Genomic DNA, 16,470 nt, shown 5'->3' with positions numbered 1-16,470 from the left:
AAATGGGGCCTTACTGTTTTTCAGTAACATAAATGTGCAAGCAGATACATTTTTATTGTGCTGAAATAACTACTTTTAAAGAAGAAGTAAACTTTCATCTCTTAAGTTTTTTTTACCTATAGGTAAGCCTATAATACGGCTTCCCTTTTAGGTAGTGTATGTACCATTTGGGAGATTTTTACTGTACATGCAGCCAGTGAAATCACTGGCGTGTGCGCTCCGCAGGAACGGCCGCCCGTGCTGTTTCTTCAGAGCCCTGTGCTGTGACTGGCGGCTCCTGTGCGCATGCGTGGGAGTGACGTCATCCTGGCTCCGGACAGTCACAGAGCCACAGAACCCGTAAGGAAGACCGGCTGAAGATGGACGCCGTCCATCGCCGTGACATCGCATTGTTGGAAGGCTTCGTTTTGACGTAAGTTTCACATAATATGCTAGTATGCAATGCATACTAGCACATTATGCCTTTGCCTTGCAGGTAAAAGGAAAAAGTGCAGTGGTTTACAACTGCTTTAACTTGCTAACCAGCCGTTGTTATACGGCGGCAGGTTGGCTCTCCTTCGTGAATTGCCGTAGCTGTACGGCGGCTGGTGCAGTTGCAGGCTCGTGCCCGCGGGTCGGGCAGACTCTATGTCCGCCGCCAACCCGCGATCGCCTAGTACAGAGGCAGAACTGGGATCTGCCTTTTGTAAACAAGGCGGATCCCCGTTCTGACAGGGGACATGTCAGATCTACTGTTTCCAGTCATCGGGAATAGTGATCTCTGTCATGTCCCTGGTAGCCCATTCCCCTCCACAGTTAGAGCACACCTAGGGAACACAGTTAACCCCTTGATTGCCCCCTAGTGTTAACCCCTTCCCTGCCAGTGTAATTTTTACCTTGATCAGTGCATTTTTGTAGCACTAATCAATGTAATCATATCAGTGGTCCCCAAAAAAGTGTAATTTGGGATCAGATTTGTCTGCTGCAATGTCGCAGTCCGCTAAAAATCGCAGATCGCCGCCATTACTAGTAAAAACAAAAAAAAGTCCCTAAATGTATCCCATAGTTTGTAGACGCGATAACTTTTGTGCAAACTAATTAATATATGCCTATTGCAAATTTTTTTTTTTTTTTTTTTTTTTTTAACTAAAAATATGTAGAAGAATATATATCGGCCTAAACTGATGAAGAAATTTTATTTTATTTTTTTTGGATATGTATTATAGCAAAAAGTAAAAAAAAAATTTTTTTTTTTTTTTTTTTAATTGTTGCTCTTTGTTCATAGCGCAAAAAAAAAATAAAAACTGCAGAGGTGATTAAATGCCACCAAAAGAAAGCTCTGTATTTGTGGGAAAAAAGGACGTCAGTTTTGTTTGAGTACAACGTTGCACCACTGTGCAATTGTCAGTTAAAGCGACGCAGTGCCGTATCCCAAAAAATGGCCTGGTCATTAAGGGGGAAAATCCTTCCGGTCCTTAAGTGGTACTTTAATCACAAGTACTTACACTGTAAGCTGGGCAGTGTATGTTCAGAAATGCCTTGCGTGCTATAATACATCAGCATGACATAATGGCAGGTCTGGTCTCCTAAGTATGTACATGTCATTCTTCCCAGCAACTTGTGAATATTCACAGGATTGGAATATGTCAACAGGGATCAGTGAAATTTTGTGTTTTTAACTATCAAGACAACTCTCCTAATTCACAGAACTAAACCATATTCTTCTGATTTCATTAGATGATCATAAAATACTTGTTGCTTTCCTATGACTGTGCAAGACTCAATTATGGCTAAGTGGCTTATATTGGAGTCATCGGTTGTGATTTAGCAGTTCATAGCACTTTTTATTTCAAGAAGTAGAGAGTGGTTCGTGCATAAAATTGTTTGTCAAATTCAGAAGCTCAGGGATCTGACAAGAGCAGCAAGTGCATTCACAATGGCAGAGATCTATAATTAACTGGCCCCTTTCCAGTAGTAATGACAGTCATACCATATTTCCAATTGCTTTAGTAGTTCATGAGAGCAGACTAGCATTAAGGTAGGAATGTGTTGTGAATGCTAATTTAGAGTGCAACTAATATATCTCCATGGTCATTTCTTCATTCTTTTAGATTAATGTATCCTGGGAAACATCACTTGTATGGCACATTCAGGTATTTTGTCTTCTATTGCAGATGGCCTTGAGTTTAATCAGTATCCCTATATATTTATAAATCTCAATCTGGTGTCATGTGTAGTGAAGGATGAAAAGGAGATAAAGAATGTAGATGCATAATAAGCACATTTCATATTTACTAAGCTGGACTTTTAGTTGTAGCCAGTGTAATGATCTAATCTAAACTGAATGACCGAGTATGACCATGACTGGCTGATTGGTACACCTTGCCGCAGGATCCTTTTTTTTTTTTTTTTTTTTAATAGTAATTTAACATTAGGGTTGGGGGGAGGCGGGGGAGGCAGGGGATGAGGGATCTTCGCCTTCAGCAATCGCCTTTCACAGTGCCTCTTCCCCGGAGCTACAGTATATGCCATTTTCCCAAGCTGTGCCAAGAGATGACTTTCTGATTCAAAATATGCTGATAATTTCACCTATATTAAGCAGGAAATACAATCAAAAATATGTATTTAAAGATGTAACTATGTTGCTGTGTGCAGCACTCTAGATCATCTTTCAATCATGTTAACTATGCTTTTTCTACAATTGTTCTGGAATTCCCATCCCCCTGTTCATCTAATTGGCTCAAAAAACCGCTCGGAGCTTCTGGCAAATGTATAGTGTCTTTCTGATGTAAAAGAATGATGGTTTTGCAAAAGACAGTTTGAGAAAAGATTGCTGGCAGGTCTGGAGTAAGTAATGTACAGGTGAAGAGATCTAAAGTAAGTAATGCTCAGAGTCCAGAGGTCTGCAGTAAGTAATGCAAAGAGTGCAGGATCAGGAGGAAGAGAGGTTTTTATTGCTTTTCTGCTTTTACTGCATAGTAACCTTAAAAAAGGAAAGTAAAGCACAAAGTGCAGGGGTGAGGAGTAAATAATGCACTGAGTACAGAGGTCTGGAATAAGTAATGCACAGAGTGTCAGTGTAGAGGCCAAAAGTAAGTGATGTGCAGAGGTCAGGAATCACTCCCATGACAAGTCCTTCTCCAGCCCAAACTCCCCCTTTCCATCCTGAAATGTACTCACTGGACCTTGGGATTGCATTGCTGTCTAATTCCCTCAGTCAGTATTAAGTAAGCTAGGGTAGGGTGGCAACTAGCCCACTTGCTCACCTCCTGCAACGTACCCTGCACAAGCTGAGGGGGTCCTGGGTCAACCACATGATATTGGCATGTGACTTCATCAAAAACCCTGGAAATTAGCAGATGCACCTCATCTCTCTCCTCCTACTCCAGATATCCAATCCAAAAAATGTTGCTAGCTGAATTACCCCGCAGCTGCCTGGACTGGGGATCCATTCTTTTAAAGGGGGATGAAATCAAGGACACTTCTTTCCTGGGGGCAGCCTCCTAGAATTGGGGACTGGTCACCCTAATTTGTTGTACTGTAAGTGGGTTTTGCATTCCTGTAGACTTGTATGGGCATGCAAAACTGTCTTGAAGCAAGCAAAAGAGCATCAACACAGGCCCTCAGGCTGGAGAGGTAGAAGCTAGGTCATGATGGACATCCAGCCAAGAAGAGGTGGGTTCTATCTGACTTTCTGCCATTTTATTGCAAACTCTGAGCAATACAGTATGCAGTAAAATAACAGTAAGCAATTTCAGTACAGCAAAGAAGCCTGTACAGCTGTGCAAGATTGAGGTTAAGGCTATAGTTCAGCTTTAAAACAGAACTTCACCCAAAAGGGCAACCTTCTAGGACACATCACAGGTCCCAGAAGACTGCGGGACCATTCACAAAGTGCAGCGCTGCTCACGCATTTGCAGTGGGAAGCTCACTACTGTATTTGTAGCTGCTGACTTTGAATTTTTTGGCCCGGAAGATTTGGCTGCTCAATGACCAGGGCACTTTTTACAATTTGGCACTGCGCTGCTTTAACTGGTAATTGCGTGGTCATGCAATGCTGTACCCAAACTAAATTTGAGTCCTTTTTTTTCTCCACAAATAGAGCTTTCTTTTGATGGTATTTGATTGCCTCTGCGATTATTTTATTTTATTTTATTTTTTTTTTTTTTTTTTGCGATATAAATGGAACAAGACCAGAGAAAATTGAGTACTATCTGTGATACTTTTTTTATTTGCGCTAACATACAATTTTTCAGGACAAGCTTTTGGGGTATGTCCCCTTCTTCAAGGTGCAAGCAGTACTGATTTACAAATTTTTAAGCAGAATGTTAAAAAAAAAAAAAGAAAAAAAGAAAAAAAAAAGAAATTACACCCCAAAATACATGCTGCTGCTTCTCCTGAGTACGGGGATACCACATGTGAGACTTTTTGGGAGCCTAGCTGCGTACAGGACCCTGAAAACCAATCACCGCCTTCAGGCTGTCTAAGGGCGTAAAATTGTGATTTCAACACCTCACTACCCATCAATGTTTTGCAGGCCATTAAATGTCAAGATAGCACAACCCCCCCCCCCCCCCCCCCCAAAAAAAAATTACCCAATTTTGAAAAGAAGACACTTCAAGCTATTTGCTGAGAGGCATGTTGAGTATTTTGCAGACCTCGCTTTATGTCAAAAAGTTTTGAAAAAAGAAAATAAAAATACATTTTTCTTTTCTTCATTTTTAAAAACAAATGAGAGCTGTAAAATACTCACCATGCCTCTTAGCAAATACCTTGGGGTGTCTACTTTCCAAAATGGGGTAATTTGGGGGGGTTTTGTGCCATCTTGACATTTCAGGGCCTCCGCAACTGTGATAGGTAGTGAGGAAGTGAAATCACCATTTTACGCCCTTAGACAGCCTGAAGGCGGCGATTGGTTTTCGGGGTCCTGTACATGGATAGGCTCTCAAAAAGTCTCACACATGTGGTATCCCCGTACTCGAGAGAAGCAGCAGAATGTATTTTGGGGTGTAATTCCACATGTGCCCATGGCATGTTTGAGCAATATATCATTTAGTGACAACTTGGTGCAAAAAAAAAAAAAGTTTGTCATTTTCCCGCAACTTGTGACAAAATCTAAAATATTCAATGGACTCAACCTGCCTATCAGCAAATAGCTTGGGGTGTCTACTTTCCAAAAAGGGGTCATCTGGGGGGGGGGGGGCGTTGAACTGCCCTGGCATTTTATGCACAGCATTAGAAGCTTATGTCACACATCACCCACTCTTCTAACCACTTGAAGTCAAAGCCCTTTCTGACACTTTTTTTTTGTTTACATGAAAAAATATTTTCTTTTTGCTAGAAAATTTTAACCCCCAAACATTCTATATTTTTTTTTTTTTTAAAGCAAATGCCCTACAGATTAAAATGGTGGGTGTTGCAATATTCTTTTTTCGCACAGTAATTGCACAGCGATTTTTCAAACGCAATATTTTTGTGAAAAAAACACTTTTTTGAATTTTAATGCACTAAAACACACTATATTGCTCAAATGTTTGATGAAGTAAAAAAGATGATCTTAAGCTGAATACATGGACACCAAACACGACATGCTTTAAAATTGCACACAAACGTGAGGCGGCGACAAACTTTCTACATTTTTAAAAGCCTTTAAAATCCTTTACAGGTTACCACTTTAGATTTATTGAAGAGATCTACTTCCAAAATGACTTCCACTCGATCTGACCTTCGCGGTGATATCTCACATGCATGGTGCAATTGCTGTTTACATATGACACCAGACCGCCGCTTGCGTTCGCTTTTGCTCGTGAGCACGGGGAACAGGTTTGTTTGGTTTTTTTTAATTGTTGCTTTTTTATTTTATTTTTAAACTGTTCCTTTCATTTTTTTATTTTTTTTTTTTTAATCAGTTTTGTTATCTCAGGGAATGTAAATATCCCCTATGATAGCAATAGGTAGTGGCAGGTACTCTCTTTTTTTCGAAAAAAATGGGGTCTATTAGACCCTAGATCTCTCCTCTGCCTTCCAAAGCATCTGACCACACCAAGATCGGTGTGATAAAATGCTTTCTCAATGGCGCTATTTATATCCCGCAAAAGTCATGAAATGCTCGTAGTTTCCAGTTTCCTAGACCATAGAGATGGTTGGAGCCGTTCTGGTCTCCAATCAGCTCTATGGTCAGCTGGCGTAACCACCGGCTGCATTCTTGGGTTCCCTGTTGGGACAGGAGAGCCCAAGAAAACCATTGAAGACGGTGGGAGGGGGCCATTCCCTCCCACTGCTTGTAAAAGCAGTCTGGAGGCTAATTAGCCACTAGGTTTGCTTTTACATGAAAGCCGACCGCTGGCTGAAAAGAATGATAACAAGATGATACCTTCAGGCATCATTCTGGTATAACCACTCAAATTCCAGCAACATATCAGTACGTTGCTGGTCCTTGTTGGGCATATATTGTAATGTTCTTTTTTTTTTGTGCAGCCTGTGGGCTGAACGAAAAAGAGATTGATCGGTGGGTATGCCCACTGTCCTTCATCCACCCACTTCTAATGATGGGCATACATGCACCATTTTTTTTTTTAAATAACTGTGGTGGTGAAATCACCTCCTACAACACTGGAGTCGCTGGTTTACATATCGTGAGAGCAAATGCTGTTGCTGTCAAGATAAATAAATCAGTGCTGCAGCTGAATGGCGTACCTGCTAAGCAAATCATGGTTAACAATAAAACAAAGTAACATTACAGTATAACAGTAAGACATACCATACCTGCAAAGCAAATACAATAAAACATAGTAAAAATAAAACCTTACAGTTCTAAAATACAGGAACAGTAGATATAGAACAATAGAGATCGCACAATAGAGAGAGAAGAAAAATAAAACCACAACAATTTGGGGCTTTTTTTGTTTTAGTGTATTTTTTTTTTTTTTTGTACTTTTATATAAACTGTAAACGTGTACCCTACGCCAGGGAGATGCAATTAGCAGACCTCCAGCTGTTGGAGATCTACAAGTCCCATGAGGCATAGCAAGACTCTGACAGCCACAAGCATGACACCCAGAGGCAGGGCCATGATGGGTCTTGTAGTTTTGCAACAGCTGGAGGTCCGCTAATTGCATATCCCTGCCCTACGCTAATACTCCACTACTGTGTGGTAGCGTTTTAAACGGTCACCGATGCAGAGACCAGGTTGGTCAGGATAGGAGGCACAATAAAAGCGGGTGTCACTCCTAAATCCGCATTTTCTGCAGACACGACATCTTCCTTGGGGTGTTCTGTGGGTAGGGGTACCGGGGAGGACATACGAAAAATGCCTCTCATGCAGCCGGCTCACTGCATTTGCATTGGGAAGGTGGGCAATAGCACCGTCTGGAAACAGAAGGGCTGTGACGATCTCTTTCTGGAATTTTAGGAAGGATCCAGTTCGTCCTGAAGCTTTGTAAAATACAAAAGCATTCAGCAGAGCCAATTGTAATAATACAGGCACTTTTTTATACCAGTGTCTGGCCTTAAGGGCAATTAGGTACGGCACCAACAACTGGTCCTTGATGTCCATCCCTCCCATGTTCAGGTTGTATTCGTGGACACAGAGGGGTTTCTCCACAACACCAGTCGCCGTAGGAATTTGGACTGTCGTATCTGCGTGAAGGGAGGACAGAACGAAAACATTCCGTGAATCCCTCCACTTCACTGCTAACAAATTATTACATTTCAAGCAGGCTCTCTTCCCCCGTCTAAGTCGGGAATCTATAAGCCGTTGGGGGAAGCCCCGACTATTAGATCGCATGGTGCCACATGCGACAATTCCACAATTAAAAAGGTGACTAAAAAGTGGCACGCTTGTGTAATAATTGTCCATATACAAGTGGTACACCTTTCCAAATAAGGGTGGCACCATGTCTCACACAATCTTATCAGCGCTCCCTATGTAGTCTGGGCAGTTCTCCGGCTCTACGTGACTATCTCTTCCCTCTGTAAAAGTGAGAGCCCCTGTCTCGCTGAAAATGAGGGTAAAATGGACACAGGACTCTCAGAGGCAGTTTGAGAAGTTCCAGCAGAAGATTTGTGAGCAGAGCAAGCTATGCTTTAAATTTTCTCTGGATTTTGTAAGTCTGGATTGGGGGCTGGAAACTTGAAGACTTCAAAGAGCATTGGGAGGGATGGAGTTTTCAGTCTTGTGTCCAGGCTTTCCAGAAGTTCTGCAGGTTGTATGTGTGTCCAGGTTCACACACCCATTATAAGGCAGAGCTGAGCATGGCTCAGAGAAGGTGGGAAAGGAGTTTGTGTTGGAGCAGTTGCTGCGGCCAGGAGGAAGGTGCTCTATTTAAGTACCCAGGCAATACCTTTGAGACGGCACTCCATGTGGTAGAGGTTCCAGGTCAGTGGACTGACAGATTTGGGCCAGCTGAGAGTCAGGGAGACCATAGCTGAGACAACTGGAAGAGAGAGTCCTAGGGACCGTGAGTCTTGGAGGAGTGTGAAAGCTTGGAGTGTCAGAGCCCCTTCCTAGAGGCCAGGAGTGGGCCTGCGCAGCTTTGTATCGCGACCAAGGCTGAGTGAGCCTTGAGAACCAGGCGGCTTGGCATTTTCATTTTTTTGTAATTTTTGGGAGAAGAACCCCTGTGTGGGCAGCCCGTGCATGTATGAACTTTCATTTTTGTTACTTTCAATAAAAGTGGGTTACCACGCCCTTAAACTGAACTTTTGTTGGCTGTAAACTCACTGAAAACTCATTTACCACTGACCTAGACATCCCTCAATATCGCACCTCGTAACCATAAAACGATATGTATAGCCTGTTGCCCTGTCACAGAGCTTATACATCTTGACTCCATATCTGGCATGCTTGCTGGGAAGATACTGTTTGATAGACAAGCACCCAGAAAACATAATGAGGGACTCATCTACACAGACAACTTGATCGGGAGTAGACAAGGCTGCAAACTGCTGGTTGAAGTGGTTTACGAGGGGGCCGAATTTTGTGAAGCTGATCATATCCAGGGTCACCCTGAGGACGACAGAGTTCATTGTCATTGAAATGCATGAACCACAAGCCCTGCTCGTATCGTGTCCTGGTCATGGAGGCAGAGAACATGGGCATATGGTGAATTTGGTCAGTGGACCAATATGACCGCAACTCACTTTTTTTTTGAGGAGGGATAGGCCCAGTAAGGTCTTAAATTCGCAAACTGTAATAGGTTTCCAATCTTTGGCAAGGGTCAACTGGGAATTAGCGGCGATGAATTGACCAGCATACAAATTGCTTTGGTCCACAATAGAGCTCTAGAGATCTTCCGTGAAAAACAGCGAATAAAAATCAAGTGACGTAAAATCAACTGTTTCCACCTGAATTCCGGGTTGGTCAGTGAATGGGGGAAGTACGGGTGCTGCAGAAGTGGTGGGCTCCCAATTCAGTTTGGCAAATGCAGCAGGAAGGGAACTATGGGCTCGATGGGCCTGTGTTTGTCTTCTTCTTGGTGGCTGCGGGACACTAGTTGTGCTAGCCACCTCACCAGCTTGAACTGCACTTATGGGACTCGCCATGTCACCAAGTGTTACTGCAGTGCTGGATGTACGACCAGGATGTACTAGGCCGCTGGTGCTTATCAGTTCATCAGAAGGATGAGTGGCACTAGTACTGGCTCTCTGCTCCATACGAGAGCCCTGCGGTTCTTGCACCTCAACAACAGCAGAATGGGGTCAAGTACACCTGACCTTGGCAGGGACCACTACTCCGTCGTCAGTGCTATCTGTCAGGGTGCCGCTGCTGTCTACTGGTTCGTATTCTGAGCCAGAATCGGACAGATGTCACTTGACTTCCTCTTCACTCTCATCTGTCAGACTCAGAAATGTGTAGGCCTCTTCACTAGTGTACGTTCGATTGGACATTTTGGCCTCTAAATTTACTGGTACACTAGTGAGACTCAAAGGAAAAAAGAGCACCTGACTGTCAGCAACTGCTTCAATCGCTACCAGAAAAACTGTTAGTGTTCACAGGGATCAGGCCTGACTCTGCAAATGCTTCAGTTATGTGTTTTGTGTAAGTGACAGTGATTTGATACTGCACTTGGGTGGGCTGGGCTGAGGGGCTAAACGCAGGTGCTAGCAGGTATCTGGGCTGATCCCGCGAATGCTGCATTTTTGGGAACCCTATAATACTGGGGACGCTAGTATAGATTTGATCAGATATTGATCCATTCAGACACTATACTACTAAGGGAAGTGTATGGTGCGTGGGTGTTAGCGCTATTGGCACTAATCTAAAATGTATGGTGTAGTCCCTCGCGCTAAATTGAGTAAACGGACTGAGTCAATATCAACGTGACTAGCTAAAATAACAGATGATGAAAAAATAATAGTAAATGTGTGTAAATAGTGATGATGTCTCTACTGACTGCAGCAAAATCGAAAGTGTTCACTTACACTCAGCAAAATGATGATAATAAAGTGATTTCACGCTTCAAATCTATCACATCAAAGCATAGTTATAAATACAATATATAGGTAAAATGTGTTCTACAAGTGTAAATCCAGTGCAACATAGTGTACAGTGCTCAATATTAATATTAATGAGTGATCATCAAAAGTGCTGATGTGCATCAATAAATCAAAAGTTTATATTGTGCTTCTTCCACTGGGACCATATAATGGAGGTGATAATGATGTTTTTAAATTGTAGTGATCCGGTGAAACCAGGCTCTCTGGACTCTCACCTTAGATAGAATAAATATGGGCATCAAAACAAGTTCTTTATTGGATGTAGTGTAGTGCCATTCAGGTAGGGCTTCTCTGGTGGTGTAGCGGTTCTCCTGATGTAAAGCACCTATCAGATATGGGAAAGAAGGGGGTTGCCCACCTGGGCTCCACCAGTCCGGTGGAATAAACAGGGAAGGGAGAGAGAGAGGCCTCCAATGGTGTAGTATGTTAAATCAAATTGCTATTTATTGAAAGTTAAAGTGGTCTCTTACATTGCAAATGATTAAAAACAGCATAAAAGTAAAAACAAGTTGAGGAGCGGTGTCTGAGGCGCCTCCTTACTGACTTCCGGTTTCGTCTGCTCTCGGCCACGCCCTACGCGTTGCATCACCGCTCGTGACTTCCCCAGTTGAAGTCACGAGCGGAACTTTCAGTACCTTAAAGCGTAACTCCACTTTTGATGAGAAAAAAACATTCCCCCCCGGGTGATCTATGTACATTGCAAGGATTATAACAACCTTTGTTGCAGATTCCTACCTTTTTGTTATTCTGAAGAAATCCATGTGTGTTTGTCTGTGCCTCTGGGTTGAGTGGGTCTAATGGGAGTGGTTTCATTATTATCAGCTGTGGCAGCTGCAGGACACCAATGAGGAAATCTGCTGGGCCTGCATCCCTTTAGACGTGTTCCTATTAGAAATATCTCACCAAAAATGACATTTTTGTTGCAGGGGATGCCTGAATTCTGACTTCTATCCTAGGCAGACTTCTGGGAAAATTGGTGAGCCAATCACACAAGCAGGAATGATGTTTCTGGGGAGTGGTCAGTACACATTCTGTGTACAGAACAACTCCATGTAGCCATATTGCATTGCATTTATAGAAAATTACAGCAGCTGCAGATTGAAAAGGAAAGGTAACTTTTAATAACATTTCATTACAGAATGACTTGTATCGCAATTGTACACACTATATTATTTTTTCTTTATTTGTTATTTTTTTTTTCCCCAGGAAAGTGGAGTTACCCTTTTAATTTTCTGGTTTCTGCTTGTAGCAGGTACTGACAGAAAGGATGCTGAAGCACACATTCTCTCAGAGCCTCCTCTGCCAACATAGAACTGTTTCTAAGGGGAAATTAAGCAAGCCTGGAAACAAAGAGAAAATAGCAGACTACCAGTTTCTCTGAGGAATGAATGGAAAAATAGAGAGTGAGCAACAGATGTATACAGGGAATTTACTGCCAGCTACATCTCCCCATCAGCTTGACAGGAAATCATTACTTTTAACTTGACCTATATTACATTCTTTGTGCCTCTTCACAAAAAAACACAAAACCTTGTTGACGTATATCAGTAATGGGACACGGCACTACAGACAGAAGAATACACTCTATGTGCTGTTCTACTTTAAAACTTTACTTGGATATTTTCTATGTGCAGGCCAGAGCCTGAGTAAGTCTGTGACTGCTTAGCCAGAAAGACTGGTGTGTTTGTACATATTAATGACCTGGTGTGGGATTCCAATCTTTAACTAAAATACACTGAACAATCTTTCTTTTAGTGTACAGTTATTTTAAGATTCTCTTTTTGTATAGTGATCTGTTAGTGAACTATAATCAGCTTAGCGGTGTGTTGGCTGCAGTTCTCTAAGCATATGGGGAATTATTTCAGTCACATGCTGTGCTGAGCTTGCTCCAGCAGGGTGTGTTAGGGTTAACATTTCTATGATACTTATTACCTGGCCAATCAGCAGGCTTTGGAGGCATGCTGGGAGAGCTAATAAATATCTGAGGCACTAACTGACACATGGCCTTTTTCACCCTGAGAAAAGGTTGCTGTAAAACAAGGCTTGCTCTTAAGTGACATACACTTAACAAATTCTTCCATCCCTGCTTTACATCACAAGTCAGTGAATCCCCTGTTGTGCCTACCATATTTTGATAGCCAGACTGAGGGGATAGAGGGATGTCAGTCTGGAGGGAGACAGAAGACGGTCACTCACTAAGGGAATTTTTGCTGGTTTCACAGTAATCTTCCAAAATTTGTACAGTGTATGGCCAGCTTTAGGCCTTATGGCATAGGGGTGTAGACTACTGCAGGGATCTTCCTTCCTGAGAGTCCTCTCTAAAGATATTGACTGGAAGGGTATGCTGTAGTGGCCCAAAGAAAGCAGACAGCCAAGGGCTTCTCTATGGAAATGGAGAGGGATTTTTGAGTAGTGTAGAAACATGGTATCGTGTACCTGGTGTTGGAGGCCTATGGTGAAAAGGCTTCCCATGCTGCTAAGCTCCAGGCACCCCTGAAGGTGATAGCAGGAGGTGCCAGCCTCAAAGAAGCACGAGTCACCAGCTGGGGCTGACCCGACTGGAGTGCCATCAGGTGAGACATCCAGGAATGCAGCTGAAGCACTAGGAAAGGACTGCAGACAGGTGGCGCCCAGGGTAAGTAGGTAGCAGGTGGAGCAGGAGTCAGATGAGTAGTCAGTTCAAAGCCAAGGTCAGGTACCAGATGTGGACAGAGGTAATCATAGTCAGGAGCCATAGAGGAGAGCAAGTCCAATAAACAAGCTGGGGTCAAACCAAGGGGCAGGCAGAAGACAGGTCCAGGGGCAAGTCGAGTCAGTAACAGGAGTCACAGATGCAGGGTATCACAGGAACAAACACACTGGAGAACCAGACATCAACCCGCAATTACATAAGGCAGCTAGTGCCCTTATAGAGGGCGTTTGGTCTAAAAGCATGCAAGGCCGTGTGTCGGCACGCATTCGTGTGCGTCCTCACGCATCAGTTATGTGCCTGACACACAGGAACTTTCCTATTCTTATTTCCTGTCCCTTTGTGAACCTCAAGTCCTAGTTACCACATGAACCTCAGATGTCATAGAGCCATCCTAAAGATTTAGTTTCCATATAGCCCGGTGAGAGTGGTAACTAGAAAGCAAATGTTTCAACAGGAAACATTCAGGTATCCTGTGCTCTCCTTATTCTTCTTCCCATCACTTCATGTACATGTGCAATGAACCTTCAAAACCTAAAGCAAAGTGACTGGCGCCCATAATCCTAACCAACCTGACAATGGGAGTGAAGTGCCTAGGTCATTTATCACCAAGAAAGTGGCTCTGGGACATCCAAATGGCAGCTATTGAGTAGCTGAAGAGTCATATTCATTTAAATTGTGTCCGCTTGCTACACCTACACTTATACCTACTTGTGGATCGGGAGGGTAATCCCCCTTCCTGTCCAGGCTATTTTTCATTTTTTAGTTATGTGATAGTTTGACAATTATTCAGTTATGTAACACTGAACCCAAATTATTTTTCTAATATTTTTTTTGAGACAGATAGAACTTTTTTTTTTGGCGGTATTTACTAATCAATAGGATTTTTTTTCCACCCAAACTTGCAAAAAATATTTCTTTTACTTTCTGTTATTAAAAATAATAAACTAAAATGCAAGGACTGTATAAAAACACCTCTTTATTGCCCCTTTTTGAAAAATAGACACCCAAAGGTCCGATTTTTTTGCTACAATTTTTTTGGTATTAACCACTTCAATACAGAGCACTTACACACCCTTCCTGCCCAGACCAATTTTCAGCTTTCAGCACTCTTGCACTTTGAATGCCAATTACTCAGTCATGAAACACTGTACCCAAACAAAATGTTTATATTTTTTTTCACACAAATAGAGCTTGCTTTTGGTGGTATTTATTCACCACTGGGTTTTTTATCTTTTGCGACATAAGTGAAAAAAGTGCGAAAATTTTGAAAAAAAACACTTTTTTTAGTTTCTATAATAACATTTTGCAAATAAGTAATTTTTGTTCATACATTTGGGCCAAAATTTATACTGCTACATATGAATTAAAAAAAATAACCCAAATAAGTGTATATTATTTGGTCTGTGTGAAAGTTATAGAGTCTACAAGCTATGGTGCAAACTATTGAAAATTGATCACACCTGATACACTGACGGCCTATTATCTCTTGAGGCCCTGAAATGTCAGAAAAGTGCAAATACCCCCCAAATGACCCCTTTTTGGAAAGTAGACAGTCCAAGGTATTTAATAAGAGGCATAGTGAGTTTTTTGAAGTTGTCATTTTTTCCCACAATTTTTGGGAAAATAAAGAAATTATTATTTTTTTTTTTAGCACACAATTTTCAGAATAACAAGTTATTTCTCACACACAGCATATGCATACTTTCAATTGCACCACAAAATGATTCAGCTACTTCTTCCGAGTATGGTGATATCACATGTGTGGGACTTTTTCACAGCCTGGCCACATAGAGAGGTCCAACATGCAGGGAGCACCATCGGGCGTTATAGAAGCATAAATTGCACATAAAATTTCCTAATGACCTATCACACTTTTGAAGGCCCTGGAGCACCAGGACAAAATGGAATTACCCACAAAATGACACCATTTTGGAAAGCTAACACCCCAAGGTATATTCTATGAGACATAAATGAGTCTTTTGAACAGTTAATTTGTCACGTACCTGGTGGGTGAGCCTGACGTGTAGAGGAAGGCCTCTCGTACAGCTCCGGCTCGAGAGCCCCTGATAGTGGGACAGCAGGCTCAGGAGCACAGTGGGGTAAGAGTACCTATGATCAGTCCAGAAGTCTGTATCAGCGGAAGCCAGGAACTTGCAGCAGGAAGCCGGAACACAGCAGGTAGCAGGCAGGAGAGATGGCAGACTTGGCAGGAGATGGGTAGAGATGCACCACTGGACGCAGGAGCTAGCAGCAGGCTGGATGGCCAGAAGCAGGGTCAGATGAATCGGGTAGGCAGCAGACAGGCAGATCAGGCAGAAGTGGCAGGCAGAAGCGTAGTCGTATCACAGGCAGGTCTTGGCAACAGACAGGCAAATCAGGCATAGACAGCAGGCAGAAGCGTAGTCTGGTCACAAGCAGGTTCGGCAACAGGTGCTAGGTAACAGGAACTGGAGACAGAGAATAGTCCGTGGGAAGCCAAGGGGTCAGGGCCGGAAGCAGGCAGCGGTAGTAGGGAACAAGCCGGATCGGTAGCAGAAGTCAAACAGACAGGAATCAGGATTCAGGTAACGCTGTAGACCAAGCAGCAACCAGCCAGTGTTGAAGCTCCATTTAAATAGACTGACTGGTGCAAGTTCTGGTAACAGGTGCGTGCGCGTGCCAACGCGCTGTCCCGTTCACGCATGCGCATCAGCAGAAGCGCCCACAGTCATTCTGGACATTCTTGGTTGGTGCCTGTGCACAGGTATGTGCCTGGAAACAACAGTAGTACCTTGCAGACATCTTCCCTGACATTATTTTTTTCCACATGTCTTCGCAAAATGTGGAAAGAAAATGAAAACGTATTTTTTTTTAAAGAGAGTGGTCAATTTATAAAATATTTCTAACACACAGCATGTACATAGCATAAATTACATCCCAAAATACATTCTGCTACTCCTGAGTATGGCGATACCACATATGTGAGACTTTTACACAGCCTGGCCACATAGAGAGGTCCACCATTGAAGTAGAACCTTCAGGCGTTCTAGGAGCATAAATTACACATCTAATTTCATTCCTACCTATCACACTTTTGAAGGTACTGGAGCACCAGGACAATGGAATTACCCACAAAATGACTCCATTTTGGAAAGCTAACACCCCCAACGTATATCCTATGAGGCATGGGCTGCAGATAGGTACTCGGGTACTCTAATGGGCTGGTTACAGGTACTTGGGTACTCTAATGGGCTGGTGACAGGTACTCGGGTACTCAGATGGGCTGGTGACAGGTACTTGGGTACTCAGATGTGCTGGTGACA

General features: G+C 42.8%; 1 long non-coding RNA gene across 1 annotated transcript; it reads left to right on the top strand.

Moving 5' to 3' along the window:
• The first annotated feature begins 2,088 nt into the window (after window positions 1–2,088).
• LOC141129848 (uncharacterized) lies at window positions 2,089–13,708 on the top strand. Its single transcript, XR_012241882.1, has 3 exons — window positions 2,089–2,132; window positions 11,403–11,587; window positions 11,683–13,708. It is a non-coding gene; the product is annotated as an uncharacterized lncRNA (long non-coding RNA).
• The last annotated feature ends 2,762 nt before the right edge of the window (window positions 13,709–16,470 follow it).

Source organism: Aquarana catesbeiana, linkage group LG02 (genome assembly GCF_042186555.1).
Source record: "Aquarana catesbeiana isolate 2022-GZ linkage group LG02, ASM4218655v1, whole genome shotgun sequence".
NCBI lineage: Eukaryota > Metazoa > Chordata > Amphibia > Anura > Ranidae > Aquarana > Aquarana catesbeiana.
Note: the sequence above shows the minus strand (reverse complement) of the source record. Positions and strands in the feature narration are given on the sequence as shown.